Source organism: Branchiostoma belcheri, unplaced genomic scaffold (genome assembly GCF_001625305.1).
Source record: "Branchiostoma belcheri isolate BF01 breed outbred unplaced genomic scaffold, Haploidv18h27 scaffold67, whole genome shotgun sequence".
NCBI lineage: Eukaryota > Metazoa > Chordata > Leptocardii > Amphioxiformes > Branchiostomatidae > Branchiostoma > Branchiostoma belcheri.
Window position 1 is genome coordinate 1,133,293 of NW_017804320.1, and position 13,929 is coordinate 1,147,221.

Here is a 13,929-nt window from a genome sequence, read left to right on the forward strand (position 1 = left end):
CCATTGCTATCTGGCCTTCCCATGTGTGTGCCCACAGTCATAGGAGCTGGCCTTGGTGCTGAATTTACTGTGGTCCACTCTATGTTGGATTGTAATCAAGAAATGCAGGCATCATGAAAGCTTACAGCTTTGTCTGCAAATATAGCCTTTTGGTATCACATTAGTATAGCTTCACTGGGTTCTAGCTAGCGCGAAGGGGCCCCGACGCTATAATTTTGACCCCCCTACGCTAAATTTCCCCCTTACGCTAATTTTCAATACAGCATAGGGGCATTGTGACTGTATTTCTTTGTTCAAGAATGCCAGATCAAATGTGAAAAATTACCAATCAAGGATACATTGTACATACATTGTACCTTAGAAATAACATGTTTTTCCCTTTGGGTATCCCTCAAATGACCTCTTCTTTAGCTCAAATTTTTAAAAGCACATCCCCCCTTCTGCCCCATCCCCCCTTTCTGTTGCTTGACTCCCTTGACATGCGGCCAGTGCCACTACGCTAAAATTAAATCCTAGCTAGAACCCTGAGCTTTAGAAATTCTGCAGCATACAGGGAAACTGAATGTGTGAAGAATATGATTCTGATTCAATCCAGTATACAAAAATAGCTTTCCTTTCAGGTGGACACTCCAGATTAAATTGAAGTGTTCAGAACCCATTTTCCATTGAGAAATGTTAATTGATGAGAAGTCCCTTCCATATTTTGTATATGACCAGGGTTTACGTCCAACAAGGTTTAGGTTAGGACTTAAAAAGTCTGGACCTGAACCTAAACCTCTGGACTTGAATCTGGACCTGGACCTGGACCTGAACGTGGGTTTAGGTACACAGCACTAGTCATTCTTTGAAAATTTTGAAAAAAAATTACCGTTAAATTTTCCAAATTTATTGGTTTCTAGTGTCAGAATATAAATGTTTATTTGTTAGAATGTGCGGTTGGATGCTTGTTGACATTTTTATTCATTCAGCTATATTGATATGTGATTTTTTTGGGAAATGGTTTAAGGAAATACGATCTACCTTAGTTTTTAATATATTAAAACACCTTTGAAATACTTGCTCCAGGTTCCAGGTAGAAAATACATGTACATTTTGTATCATGTATTTTTCACTTGCTGAACTTGTGGAAGCACCGTTGGCCCCCGGTTAGGGGTCATAGCGTGGAACCTATGCCCAATTTTTTCAAAATTCAAGAATCTGCTAATATTATTTTTTGAATAACAGTATAAAGTGAAGACGGAGAGGACAAGGCTGGAATTAAGAACATATCTTGATAACGAATTAAGAACATATCTTAATGACTTAAACATTTTTTCCTGCCTGACACGAATTTGAAATTTTAGAGAGGATGTACAAACGTACATTGTACAGCTAAATTTGCAGGAAATGACTTCCATTTATGTCTGGGAAAGACAAAATGCAAGGGAGGGGGAAGCTGCATCTTTTGCACTCTAACTGCCCACCCAGCTCTAAATTTCTGTGGAGATCCCTTAAAACCCAGCTTCAGTGTATTCGTGCTAAGTCTTGCAAATCACGTCGATAGGACAATATTTTTTGGTGGTGCGCCTAGATTTTAGCCTGTGCTCCTAACTTTTTAAGGGTTCGGAGCACAGTGCTCCTTGGTCAAAAAGTTAATTTTGAGCCCTGAAGAAGTATACATAGTCTTGAATGGCTGTAAAGTAATTATAAAGCTATCTTCAACAGTGCCCATTCAGATCTTGTCTACCTATGTGTAACAAAGAATCAGAACTGACAGAACTGCGTGCAAGCTTTCAGCTAAAATAGGCAACAATTAACTGAAGGGTGGACGAGCCTTCTGATGTACATGTCACTTGAGATGTTGACTTCGATTTTGATGAGCCAAAAATAAGTCTCAGGGTTTGGCATGATTGCGTTTGTCTAAGTGCATAATCTCATGCGTTGGTGATCAGTTTATAAATATAATGGAAGGGAGTCGGCTAATGGACACAGGTGTAGTACTAGTGGTAATTACTTCTTTCACAGCTTTTATATATTCTGTACATCTCTGAACAATTTCATATTCGTTTCAATAAATAGAATGATAATATAAATGGTGGCTACGTATTATTGTACACCATATGGGGTCTGGGGAATTTCATAACTGGCGACAGATTTAGTGAAATCTGCATGTTAAGACCCTAAGGTAATACATCTATTGTGTTTTGGCTGTTATGTCATTTTCATGCAACCTGCTGTTTTGGCTACTGTAGTTCTAAAGAGCATATTTACCGCAAAATTTTGTAGCGAGTACTGCACTACCAGGGTTTAGAAGCAAGATATGTTGTTTGTGTGCCATGAAGCAAAACTGTGGCCACATAATTTAGGGAGGCCGAAACTTGACGATGCCCAGTGGCAATGTTTACTTTATTTCTTCATTTTGCGGCACAAATCTTTTATTGAAGATTTCATGCAGTTTAGAACAAAAAGGGGATTGTGACATGGTTTTTTTTGGTAAGTCCGGAACTAAGCTTCATACATTCAGTTTTTTTTTAAGGGGAATTGAACCTAAACATTTTTTACATGTTCGGAACTAGTTCCAGCAAACCGGTACACAGCACTAATTGTGACACCACCCATCTTTCACTTGTAGCATTACTACTCTCATCTGCCGAATAAACATATGGGTACGTTTATTTTTTTGGGCCAGAACATCTACCCAGTACGTTCTTATTTTGCACAGTACGATTATTAATTTTTTGAAAACCAGTAATTTTTTTCAACTTCGTGTGAAAAAAATTGACAAATCATCGACGTGAAGACGTTTATAAACGCGTATTGTAGCCAGAAACTTGTCATTTTCGGGCCGGTTTTTGCAATCACCGCGTGCATAAATTCGTCTGAATGTTCTATTGTCATGGGTGGTGCTTATCAAAATACAAAATATTAAATGCTATTTTTTTGTTGTCTATTTAAATTCCTAATTGCAAATAACAGTTAAAGATTTGTGCATATATCAGTAAAGGCGCATTTTTAGTACAAGAGACACAGGTTACCCGTCAATTTTGGTAATTTTCCGGGGGGGGTACGTTTATTCCGGGGGTATGTTTATTTGATTTTGAAGATTTGTCCGGGGGGTACGTTTATTCCGGGGGGTATGTTTATTCGGCAGATGAGAGTACATGTATTAACATTGCTGTTAACAAGATATCTGATTCAATTTTCTTAGTCATTTAAGAATCTCAAATTTCTTGTTTTAAATAAAATCCAACATGAAATTTCATATTAATTTTTTTTCCATACGCAATTATGTTAAGTCATCAATCATTTGAAAGGAGCACCTAAAATCTTGACTTGAAAATTTGTACGGTAGGAGAGCTGGGCTTGAAATACTGGCGGGTTCATGTGCACTTTAGTGCACCCAAAATTTGAGCTGTGCACCCAATTGTTTTCTGTGGGTGCACCAATGCACCCAAATATTTTTGTAGGTATCTTCGTACTTAGATTTATAATAGTATACAGGATATTCTTGTCATCGAAGGGTCAGAAAAGTAATAAAATCTTTGTTGTAGCACATGAGTAAGATTTTGAAGTTAGCTCCCATTTCAGATTCAAGCTCAGAAGAGGAGCAGTAAGATCTGTAATTAGGTTTTGTTTTTTTTATATGGTGCACCCCCAAAAAAATTTGTGCCTAATTTTCTACGTTTGGTGCACCAGTGTAGTGTACCTATTCCCAAAAAAGGATTTCGAGCCCTGGAGAGTAAGAGAGCAAGTTTCACTATGTGTTTCTATCAGACCCTGTGGGGACAGATTTTCGTATCAGCTCTATAATAGACCATTATTACATTCTCCCTTGACATGAAGGCATTGGATCTGAATCTCGCCACGGCCGAATGACTCAAAAAGAATCTCAGACCAAGTGTAATATCATTCAGCTCTCCTTAATGTTGGAGTGGGCTGCAATAAATGCCACAGGTGCCTACGGGGGATGCAAAAGACCCTACGTGGATAACTTCTTTTCTTCAGTTCTGTGTGGCTGCATTCAAACGCCTGTCAGTGATATATGAGAAGCAATATAACTTGTTTATCGCGCTGAACACACTCCCACGTGGAGCGCCGCAAGCATGCCGCTTTTTAGAGCGCGGCCTTTGTTTTGTCTCTATATTTACTGCGCATAGCGCAACCTCTGTGTGAGATTGCATGGAAAGGGCAGTGCGTTCAGGGAGGAAATCCTTCTTTGTAGATCTACAGTTGTCTGTACTTCTTTTTAAAACTTTGGGAACGTTTCCCGGGGGTAAAGAAAAATGGCTTTCCACTTTTACTGGTAGATCCGAAAAAAGCTTTGAACAGCTCTTGGTACGTCTGAGTGGAAGATGTGGAGATAGCACATTTGTGTATGTTTTGAAGGTAAAATATTTCTCAGCAGTATTCTTTGAGCTGCATCTTTTGCTGTTTTGTTTCTTTTGCAATGTTAGTTTTCAAATGATTTATCTAGTAATTAAAAGTTGAGATCAAAATCTGTAAAATCAGCTTCTAGACATAGGTATTAATAGACCTACATGTACATGTGAAACTACCATGCAATTCATTATAATACAAAAAAGTGGGTGCATGATTGTGCACCTTAGTGCACCCAAATTTGGAGCTGTGCACCCAATTTTTTTCTGTTGGCGCACCAGTGAACCCAAATATTTTCGTAGGTTTACATATGATATTGAATGTACATGTATAATTGTAGTATACAGCATATTCTTAACATCTAAGTGTTAGATAAATAAAATAGATAAAACTAGAAAGGCCAATATTTGCTTTGGAGCAAATACAGCGATGGGTTCACCACATTTTACGACATGGCAGGGAAAGAATGAGAAACACAAGGGAAAACAATGATTTACATTGATATAACTATAATATGAAGTAAAATACAACTAAAACAACAGTTGGATAGCTATTCCCTACTTTATTGGTTAGGATTTTTAATTGCATAATGCAAACTGCTGATTTTCAAAATAAAAAAAAATACGTCCATGCCCGGCATTCCAATGCTGGAGCAGGAAAGCTTGAAATACCTACCAAAACACTTGAATACAGATATACTGTCAGTATGGAAATGCTTCTGTGCAGGTGTTAATCAAGTTAAATCCCAACAGCCAATCAGCAAGAAGTATAGAGGAAAGCTGCATGCCTATTGGTTGATGCCCTGCATTCCATTGTGATGACTCATGCCCAAACGTGGTAAACAAGGCCACTAACACAGTAATACATTTGCTATAACACAGCCAAAAAACTCAAATAAAACCATTCTAAAAGCCTGTATCACAAAAATTTAAAAAACGCCTAGGGGTATTTGCCCACTGTACCTCCATACCAAATTTCAGGACCTTGGGCCCTAAAATGAAGAAGCTGAATCCATTTAAAAAATGGCAGGAGAAGGAGGAGAAGAAGGAGAAGAAACATCAGAAAAAGCAATATGGTTTCACCACACCACTTCGTGGTGTGGTGAACCCATAATAATAAAATCATTGTTATAACACTTTAAGAAATAAAACATAATTAGTTTTTGCTGACATTCTTATTTCATCTTATATGGTGCACCCAATTGTTTAGGTTGGGTGCACCAGTACACCTTTTCTCAAAAATGAATTTCAAGCCCTGAGTATGAAATGTAGAAGTTTTCCCTAAAGCATTTTCCTACATAGAAGCGTTACAAATTGATGTGACAATGCAAGCAATCTGCTGACAGGATGCTTAAAGGTAAAACTTTTCTTCCAACACAGGAGGGGAAATCATACCATTGACAGGATGTTATGAAATGTTTCTCTTTATGTGTCAATCATAATTTTCTTCCTCAGCTGCAAATCTCTGGGCTTATTTCCAAATTCTGTACTCCAGCTGAGATTTAGGCATGCGCAGGAAGTCTTATACGCCTTTGGCATGAATGCACGTGCACGTGTTCCTCGCATATACATGTACACGTGCTAGGCTTCCTATTATTCTCACATCATCTTCATCTGCACTTTAGGCCACACCAATTTAATTTGTTGGTTCTCTGATTTTTTCAGAAAAAATATGAATTGACAGGGCAAAAAATAAATAAAAACAGGCCTAGGCATCTTATGATAGCCCCAAATGCTACAATGGGAGCCAGGGTAGTCAACATGCTGGGCTGGGTTAAATTTAAACAATGAATTTTGAACTTTTCATCAAACCACCACATTGATACATGGAAAAACTGTAACAATTAGAAAGAAAAGGACTTTCTTCCATTACTGGGACCAGAATATGAGCATTTTGTAGATACTAGTAATTCAGAACCTGGATGTTTTTTTGTTTGTTTTTTTTTTTTTGCAAATCAGAAAAAAATGAAGAGGCGAATCCAAGAACCAACAAATGAATTGGTGAGGCCTTAACTCCCATATACATATATATATAGCACATCCATACCTCTGACTTTATTCAACTCAAAGATTAAGCTACTACAGTTCACATCACGTTCAAAGCAGCTTGGCACACTTACATGTAACTGTACATGTACTTTCCACAGTACAGGTACAATTATTGTAATATTTATCTAAGGCCACACCAATTTTATTTGTTGGTTCTCGGATTCGCCTCTTCATTTTTTCTTGATTTGCAAAAAAAAAAAAAAGATTCTGGTTCTGAATCAACTCAAAAATGCTCATATTTTGCCCCCAACAGTTGAGGAAATTCCTTTTCTTCCTAGTTGTTACAGTTTTTTCCATCTATCAATGCAGTGGTTTGATTAAAAGTTCAAAATTTATACTTTAGATTTTAACCCAGCCTTTTTTGTTGACTTCATGGCTCATATTGTAGCATTTGGGGCTATAATAAGATGCCTAGACCTGTTTTTATTTTTTATTTTTTCGCCCTGTCGCTTCATATTTTTTCTGAAAAAATCCCAGAACCAACAAATTAAATTGGTGTGGCCTAACTGGAAAAGAAATCTCTGCAACAGATTGAAGCTCCAGAATTGTCTAAAATCCTCCAACACATGATGATGTAGCCAAACATTAATAAATCTATTACAGGGCTGGAAATTTTGGGTGCATAATGAACGTACGTTTGTGCTCTAACAAGCTAAGTACAGGTCATTAATAAACAGGGGACTTAACCTGTACTGGGCCTGGTACTAGGTTTCTAGAATGTTGTTGATTCTTATTTGCTGCATTGACTGTTTCCATTGATCGATGAAGTACAAAATAAATTAATGGCAATGGTTTCTGAACAGTTTTTACTTTCTAGTACCATCCATACAAAATGTACTTCATAAATTTTGAGTGGTGCCGGTAAAATTTGTCACTGGTCCAATTTATTTTCCATGTACGTGCACCACTGGCACTGCAGGTATGCAGAAAAAGTATTTCAAGCCCTAGATCATATTATTATTATTGCCTGTAGCCAGGGGGGTTCGGGGGGGGGGGGTAAGGAATGTCCTGGTAAACTTTTTGGGCCACTTTTTATGTAAAAGTCCAAGATTTTTCTTTAGATGGACTGATCCGTATCACCAGTGGGGCTGGAATCGTATAAAAACTGCCTACTTTGTCATTGAATAAAAAGTTATCTCTGATTTTTTCTTTGAAAAGGAAAACTTTTAAAACTTTGAAATCCTCTCATTAACGCAGGAAATGCCATTTCAGAAGGTTCATTTTTCAAAATTTCCCTGGGGAGCATACCCCCCAAGGGGGTAGGAACCTCGTAACCTCGCATCTACAGCGCTCGCTGGTCCCTCAAGCAGTGGGAAGAACCCCCCCATTCAAAATCCTGGCTACGGGCATGTAGATGACTAAGTCTTACATCATACAAACATTAATCTCTCTCACATCACCAGAGCGAGTTAATAACTTCCTGACCAAACAGGAAAGGAGCCAATTGACCCCTGCTCACCCCTGACCCTGCTTGACCTTCCGTGCTGTATGGACAGGAAGGTCACTCGCAGTTTTATGGGAATTTTCATTTCAGGAAGTTCAGTTCCCTTTCCACGAAATGAGCATGAGAATTTAATTGTGCTACAGATGCTGTGGACAGTTCGGTCAATTTAAAGTTGTTTACTACTCTATTTTTATGCCCATTGATTCTTACATTCTTACATTTAGTTACAAGAACATTCGAAATTCTTCCTCTAACAAAGAAGAATTGTCCACTTTTTTGCAGTCTCTGAGAGATATTATTACGTTAAATCTATATATCATATGCAATAGCATTTTGTCTATTTTCCTTTTCAAATTGGATTCAATTGAAGAATCCCATCTATTTATACAGAGAGACAAATTTCTTATTTCATTACTACATTCAGCATAATTTTCCAATGCAGATCTTCTAAACTGGACACCATCTTGTTGATTGAAGTCTAATTTGGGGAAGTTCTTCATCCGAGCAACAGTCATATGCATGGGGTACAAATGGGGTTTTTCTGAAGCCTGAATTTGGAAAGTCAAAATCCTTCTACTCACACCAAGGTTTAAGACAATAATAAATTCAGAAAAAAAAAAACTACTATAATATACAGTTGTATTCAAAAACCTGTAACAGAGGATCACTATGGAATATAAGACTATAAGTTATATCCCCATGCACACCCTCACATAGAACTCAGCAGGCGTGCATTCCAAGCTCCCAGTCAGCCACTAAACCTAAGGGCCATGTTTATGCACAAAAATGTGGGTCTTGACCTTGGGCAACTTTTGCTGACCTTGTCACAGTAAGTCTCACTTTCTTTGCTCAAAATTCCTTCTTAGGCCACGACAATTTAATTTGTTGTTTCTCAGATTCGCCCTGTCCATTTTTTTCTGATTTACAAAAAAAAAAATTCAGAATCAACTGCAAAATGCTCATATTTTGCCCTGAACAGTTGAAAACAGTCCTTTTCTTCCTAGTTATTACAGTTATCCCATCTTTCAATGCAGTTGTATCATTAAAAGTTCAAAATTCATTGTTTAAATGTTGTGTTGACTTCATGGCTTCTATTGTACAATTTTGGGCCATAATCGGATGCCTAGGCCTGTTTTTATTTTAATTTTTTTTGCCCGCCCGCATCATTTTTTTTTTTAAATCTGAGAAGCAACAAATTAAATTGCTGTGGCCTTAGCGCTCAAGGCTAGCAGAGTTCAAACGTGATGAGTACAAATGTGTGTCTGTCAATGGCTGTCATGTCCTTGGATCTAAAGTGGACGGTCCCAAACTTGCTTGGGGCAATTTCGCAAATACTAGACATTTGGGAGGGGCAAGGCAGATTTTCTCAGCACTGTATATACATGTTGATAAGGCCTAGGAAAAACAACGTTGTGTTTCCTGTTTCAGTCCTGAAAAAATTAGGGTCGGTAGGTAGGGATTATCTTTTTTTTTTTTCAATTTTTTTTTTAGACTTCAGTGATATCTACATAGGGGTTCAACTTATACAATACAGTTTAACAAAGTAAAATTTGCATGAGGACACTTTCATTTTCAATGTCAGAAAACCAATTGTACAACGTTTTATCACTCAGGTGTCAGATCATGGAGCTAGAAAAGGTTGATCAGCTCGAAAAATTAGGTCCCTTGCAGGGATCCACCCAAAAAAAGTCATAGGGTCTGCAGTTTTTTCTAGGGTCTGTTGGGAAACAGGAAACACACATCATCATTGAATATTTCTTCACATTTGGATGTGGCGTCTGATCTGACAGTGAGTGACACACTACAACAGACAGAGTCGACAGTATTAATATTCCTGAACTATTCTTTTGTGTTAACCCTCAATGTCCTGCTGGCATTTTTTACACAATTTTCTTCAAATTAATTTTGTTGATGTCTTAATTAGGTCACAGACCCTTGACTTTTTTTTTGCCCTGCGGTGGCATAGTTACTTCCGCATTTGTTGCATTCGTTGCGGTATGATGCGTTGCACAAGAAATACCCCCAAATCGTACATATACAGGGCGCTATATAGATGGTGCAACCCTTATACATATATACACAACTGATGAATGTATGGGCTACACAGGACATGGGTTAATACATGTAAGTCAAGGTCACGTAAAAATGTACATGGAGGGAAACATCCTGCATTCGCTCACAAATGTCAGCTTTCAAGTCGTTATTTGTTTCTTCATGGTACACCATTAATTACGTGAAAACACGCTAAGACGCTCGCACAAACGCCAGTCCCACCCACAAAGCTGTTCCTGAATATTTGACATTCTTGAACCCTATTCATGTGACAAACCGTTACATGTTTGTACTTCCTCCACTGTTGTCAGTATATCAGCTATCAACAGGCACATATTTACTCGTTGTAAGCTATGCTACAAGTTTGTTATTGAAGAAAGACATGAAACGTACAATACAAAAATTACTTGAACTTGAATGAAATGGATAAAGACATAGTGATACAACCAAGATTATATACTATATGTATATACTATTAGTAAATATTAGAGGACTTGAAATCACTGCTGAAAATACCTACATGCACCTGCAACCTTACAATATAATTATAATAATGAATATTTGAGGAATCGAAATAACTGCTGAAAATACCTACATGTACCTGCAACACCAATTCAATTTGTTGTTTCTGATTTTTTCAGAAAAAAATTGAAGCGACAGGGCAAAATAAAAAACAGGCAAAGGCAACCCATGATAGCCAGAAATGTTAAAATAAGAGACATGAAGTCAACATACTAGGCTGGTGCACCCAAATAATTTCATAGGTTTATGTATATGCAAAGATGTTAAATAATAAGTGTAATATGTATGCAGCATACTCTCAGTAACATCCAAGTGTCAGAAAAATAATAAAATCATTGTTATGGTACTTTTCTTTAGAACTGAAATTTAATTAGCTTTTTTCTGACATTCTACTTAACAATATAATGTTACAAATGTACCGTTACGTATATGGTGCACCCAAATATTATGTGAACCCAATATTTTAGGCCAAAAAGCAGTTACTCAAGCAACTGGATATGATTTTGGAAACAGTCAGACGTTTCAGGTAGCATCCACTACTGTTCGTCAGTAGTGATGCTACCTGAAACGTCTGATCATTTCCAAAATCATACCTAGTTGCTTGAGTAATGCAGCTTTTTGGTGTATTACCTGGATGTCTAACCTTCACCGACGTACCCAAATTTTTAGGTTGAGTGCACCAGTACACCTATTCCCAAAAATGAATTTCTAGCCCTGCAAGATATTAAATAAATTCCTTCCTTGTGCTTCAGCTAGGTCAGACAGAGTTTATGTAAGAAGCTTGGTTTAAGGTTGGAGACTAATGGAACATGAGTGTGGAGATTTAGCCATCTTACTGGCATGGTACATTAAGATATTAAGAACCCGCTACAGTAAGAGCAAAATCCTCAAGGGTAGAAAAACCACAAAGCTACATAAAAGCCTTCTGCGGTACCGTAGAGATCGTATAGGATAATTTCGAAGGGGACCGGACTTTTGCTATACTTTCTGCAAAGCTTGTGATATGTGCAAAGCTGTCCCGACATTGGCAGATATTGCCGACATTGTGAAAACTGTATTATAAATTGGGCCAAAGAGCACGTCGGCAGAACGTACTGCGCCTGCGAAACCCTATTTTTTCATGTTTTTCGTTGGATTTTTGGTCAACGTTGCGTCAGAATTTTGCCTGTTGCGGACGATATCTTTTCCGACATAACACTTGGAAACTACAGACAGGATGTTAACCTTATACGCGCGAATACAACCTTATATGAGACATTCTGCCGAAGTGCTATGTACAATACACTACATGTTTCACGCAGGTGCAGTACATGTACATGCCAACGTGCAGGGCCAAAGCCAGTAAACTGTTAACAGAACGGCCTATTCTAACCTATTAGCATCACGTTATGCATTCAAACCATTTAGCAGAAAAACACCTTTCGGCATTATGCCAGTAAAGACATGTTATGGACAGTCAGTATGTACTCGTAGTCATGTAACAACTACACACACATTCTTGCACAGAAAAGCTCTTGCAAAAAAGCAATCATACATTATGAAAGCACCCTGAAATATACCACCATAACATGAATTATTGTCATAAATGTGATTTTGATTACACATGTACATAACATAAATTTGACATCCTTGCAATTGGTCATCAAGTGTCTAAATTCTGCTACATGCTGTCTGCATACACAAGATTAGGCCACACCAATTTAATTTGTTGGTTCTCAGAAAAAATATGAAGCGACAGGGCGAAGAAAAAAAAAACAGGTTTAGGCATCCTAATATAGCCCCAAATGCTACATTATTGTTGTTTATTATTGTTTATTGAAAACCAAAACCCATCGCAGCCTCACGGCTGAATTGTGAGGAACAAATTGTACACAAGTCGCACGCACGTTACACTTCCTAGTATCTTATTACATTTCGAAAAAATACGTTAAATTGAAATTACTTCTTACAACATTTTAAGACCAAATACTAAAATTCACCGTATAATGTACATTTAAAAACATTGCTACGATAGCAACCATGAAGTCAACACAAAAGGCTGGGTTAATATAATTTTAAACAATGAATTTTGAACTTTTAATCAAACCACTGCATTGATAGATGGAAAAACTGTAACAACTAGAAAGAAGAGGACTTTCCTCAACTGTTGGGGGCAAAATAGCATATTTCAGTTCATTCCAAACCAGAATTTTTTTTTTTTTTCAAATGAGAAAAAAATGGAGAGGCAATTCCGAGAACCAACAAATTAAATTGGTGTGGCCTTAAAAATACATGCACACAAGTAGCAAAGTTCTATAATTCATCATAATTAATTCTCACCTTCTTTCTTTACACTGGAAGTACAATTCTAATATCCTCAAAATTTATTGCAATAATCATGATTCATTATCAAGGACAAAAGATCCCTGCTGGCTTATTTGATTAGAAGTACCGGTAGTATTTTTTTTGTAATTAGGGAGGTGTGCTATAAAATTGCATTACTCATTTAGTGTTAGGCCCTAAGGAAAAAATAGTGTGTTTCCCGTTTCAGTCATGAAAAAATTAGGGACGGTACTGTCACGGTAGGTAGGGATTTAATAACCTTTTATTTTCTTTCTTTTTTTTTAGACTGGTGATCTCTAAGTAATCCAAAACTTTGGCGATCTCTACTCTAGTGGTCCAACTTACACAATACAATTTAACAAAGTAGAATTTGCAAGGGGTCACTTTCATTTTCAATATTGGATAACCGATTGTATAATTTTTGATCACTCAGGTGTCAAATCAAGGAGCTAGAAAAGGTTGATCAGCTTGAAAAATTTATGTCCCTTGCAGGGGTCTGCACAAAAAAGGTCTAGGGTTGGCAGATTTTTGTAGGGTCGGTCAGAAAACGGAAAACACAACATTTTTTTTTTCTTGGCCTTATGTGTGAACTGAATCGTTTTTTTAATGTATTAATAATCAAAATTATTGCTCCAGGGCACAATAGAGAAAGTGTAATTTAGCGTAAATCACTTTATATTTTACAGTAGCAAAAGTTCACAGTGTGAGAAAAATGAACATGTTCAATCAAGGGAACTATTCACAGTGGTGGCAGGTGCAGAAGAAAAAAAATTATTTGTTGGCGGTAAGGCCACATCAATTTAATTTCTTGGTTAATGGATTCGCCCCCTTCATTTTTTTCTGATTTGTAAATTAAAATAAAAATTCAGAATCAACGGCAAAATGCTCATATTTTGCCCTGAACGTTCAAAACAGTCCTTTTCATCCTAGTTGTTACAGTTATTCCATCTTTCAATGCAATGGTAATACCATTGGTATCATTAAAAGTTCAAAATTCATTGTTTAAATTTTGAACCAGCCTGGTGTGTTGACTTCATGACTCCTATCGTACCATTTTGGGCCATAATAGGATGCCTTAAAAAGGCCTGTTTTATCTTTTTTATTTTTCGCCCACCCGCTCCATTATTTTTCTAGAAAAATCTGTTAACCAAGAAATTAAATTGGTGTGGCCTAATGATAAATTTG

At 37.1% G+C, this 13,929-nt stretch overlaps 1 protein-coding gene across 1 annotated transcript in view; it reads right to left on the minus strand.

The window, feature by feature from the left end:
* The window catches only part of LOC109483923 (guanine nucleotide-binding protein subunit alpha-13-like), a 43,591-nt gene that overhangs the window by 3,318 nt on the left and 26,344 nt on the right, over window positions 1-13,929 (minus strand). The gene's annotated exons all lie outside the window — the stretch shown is intronic.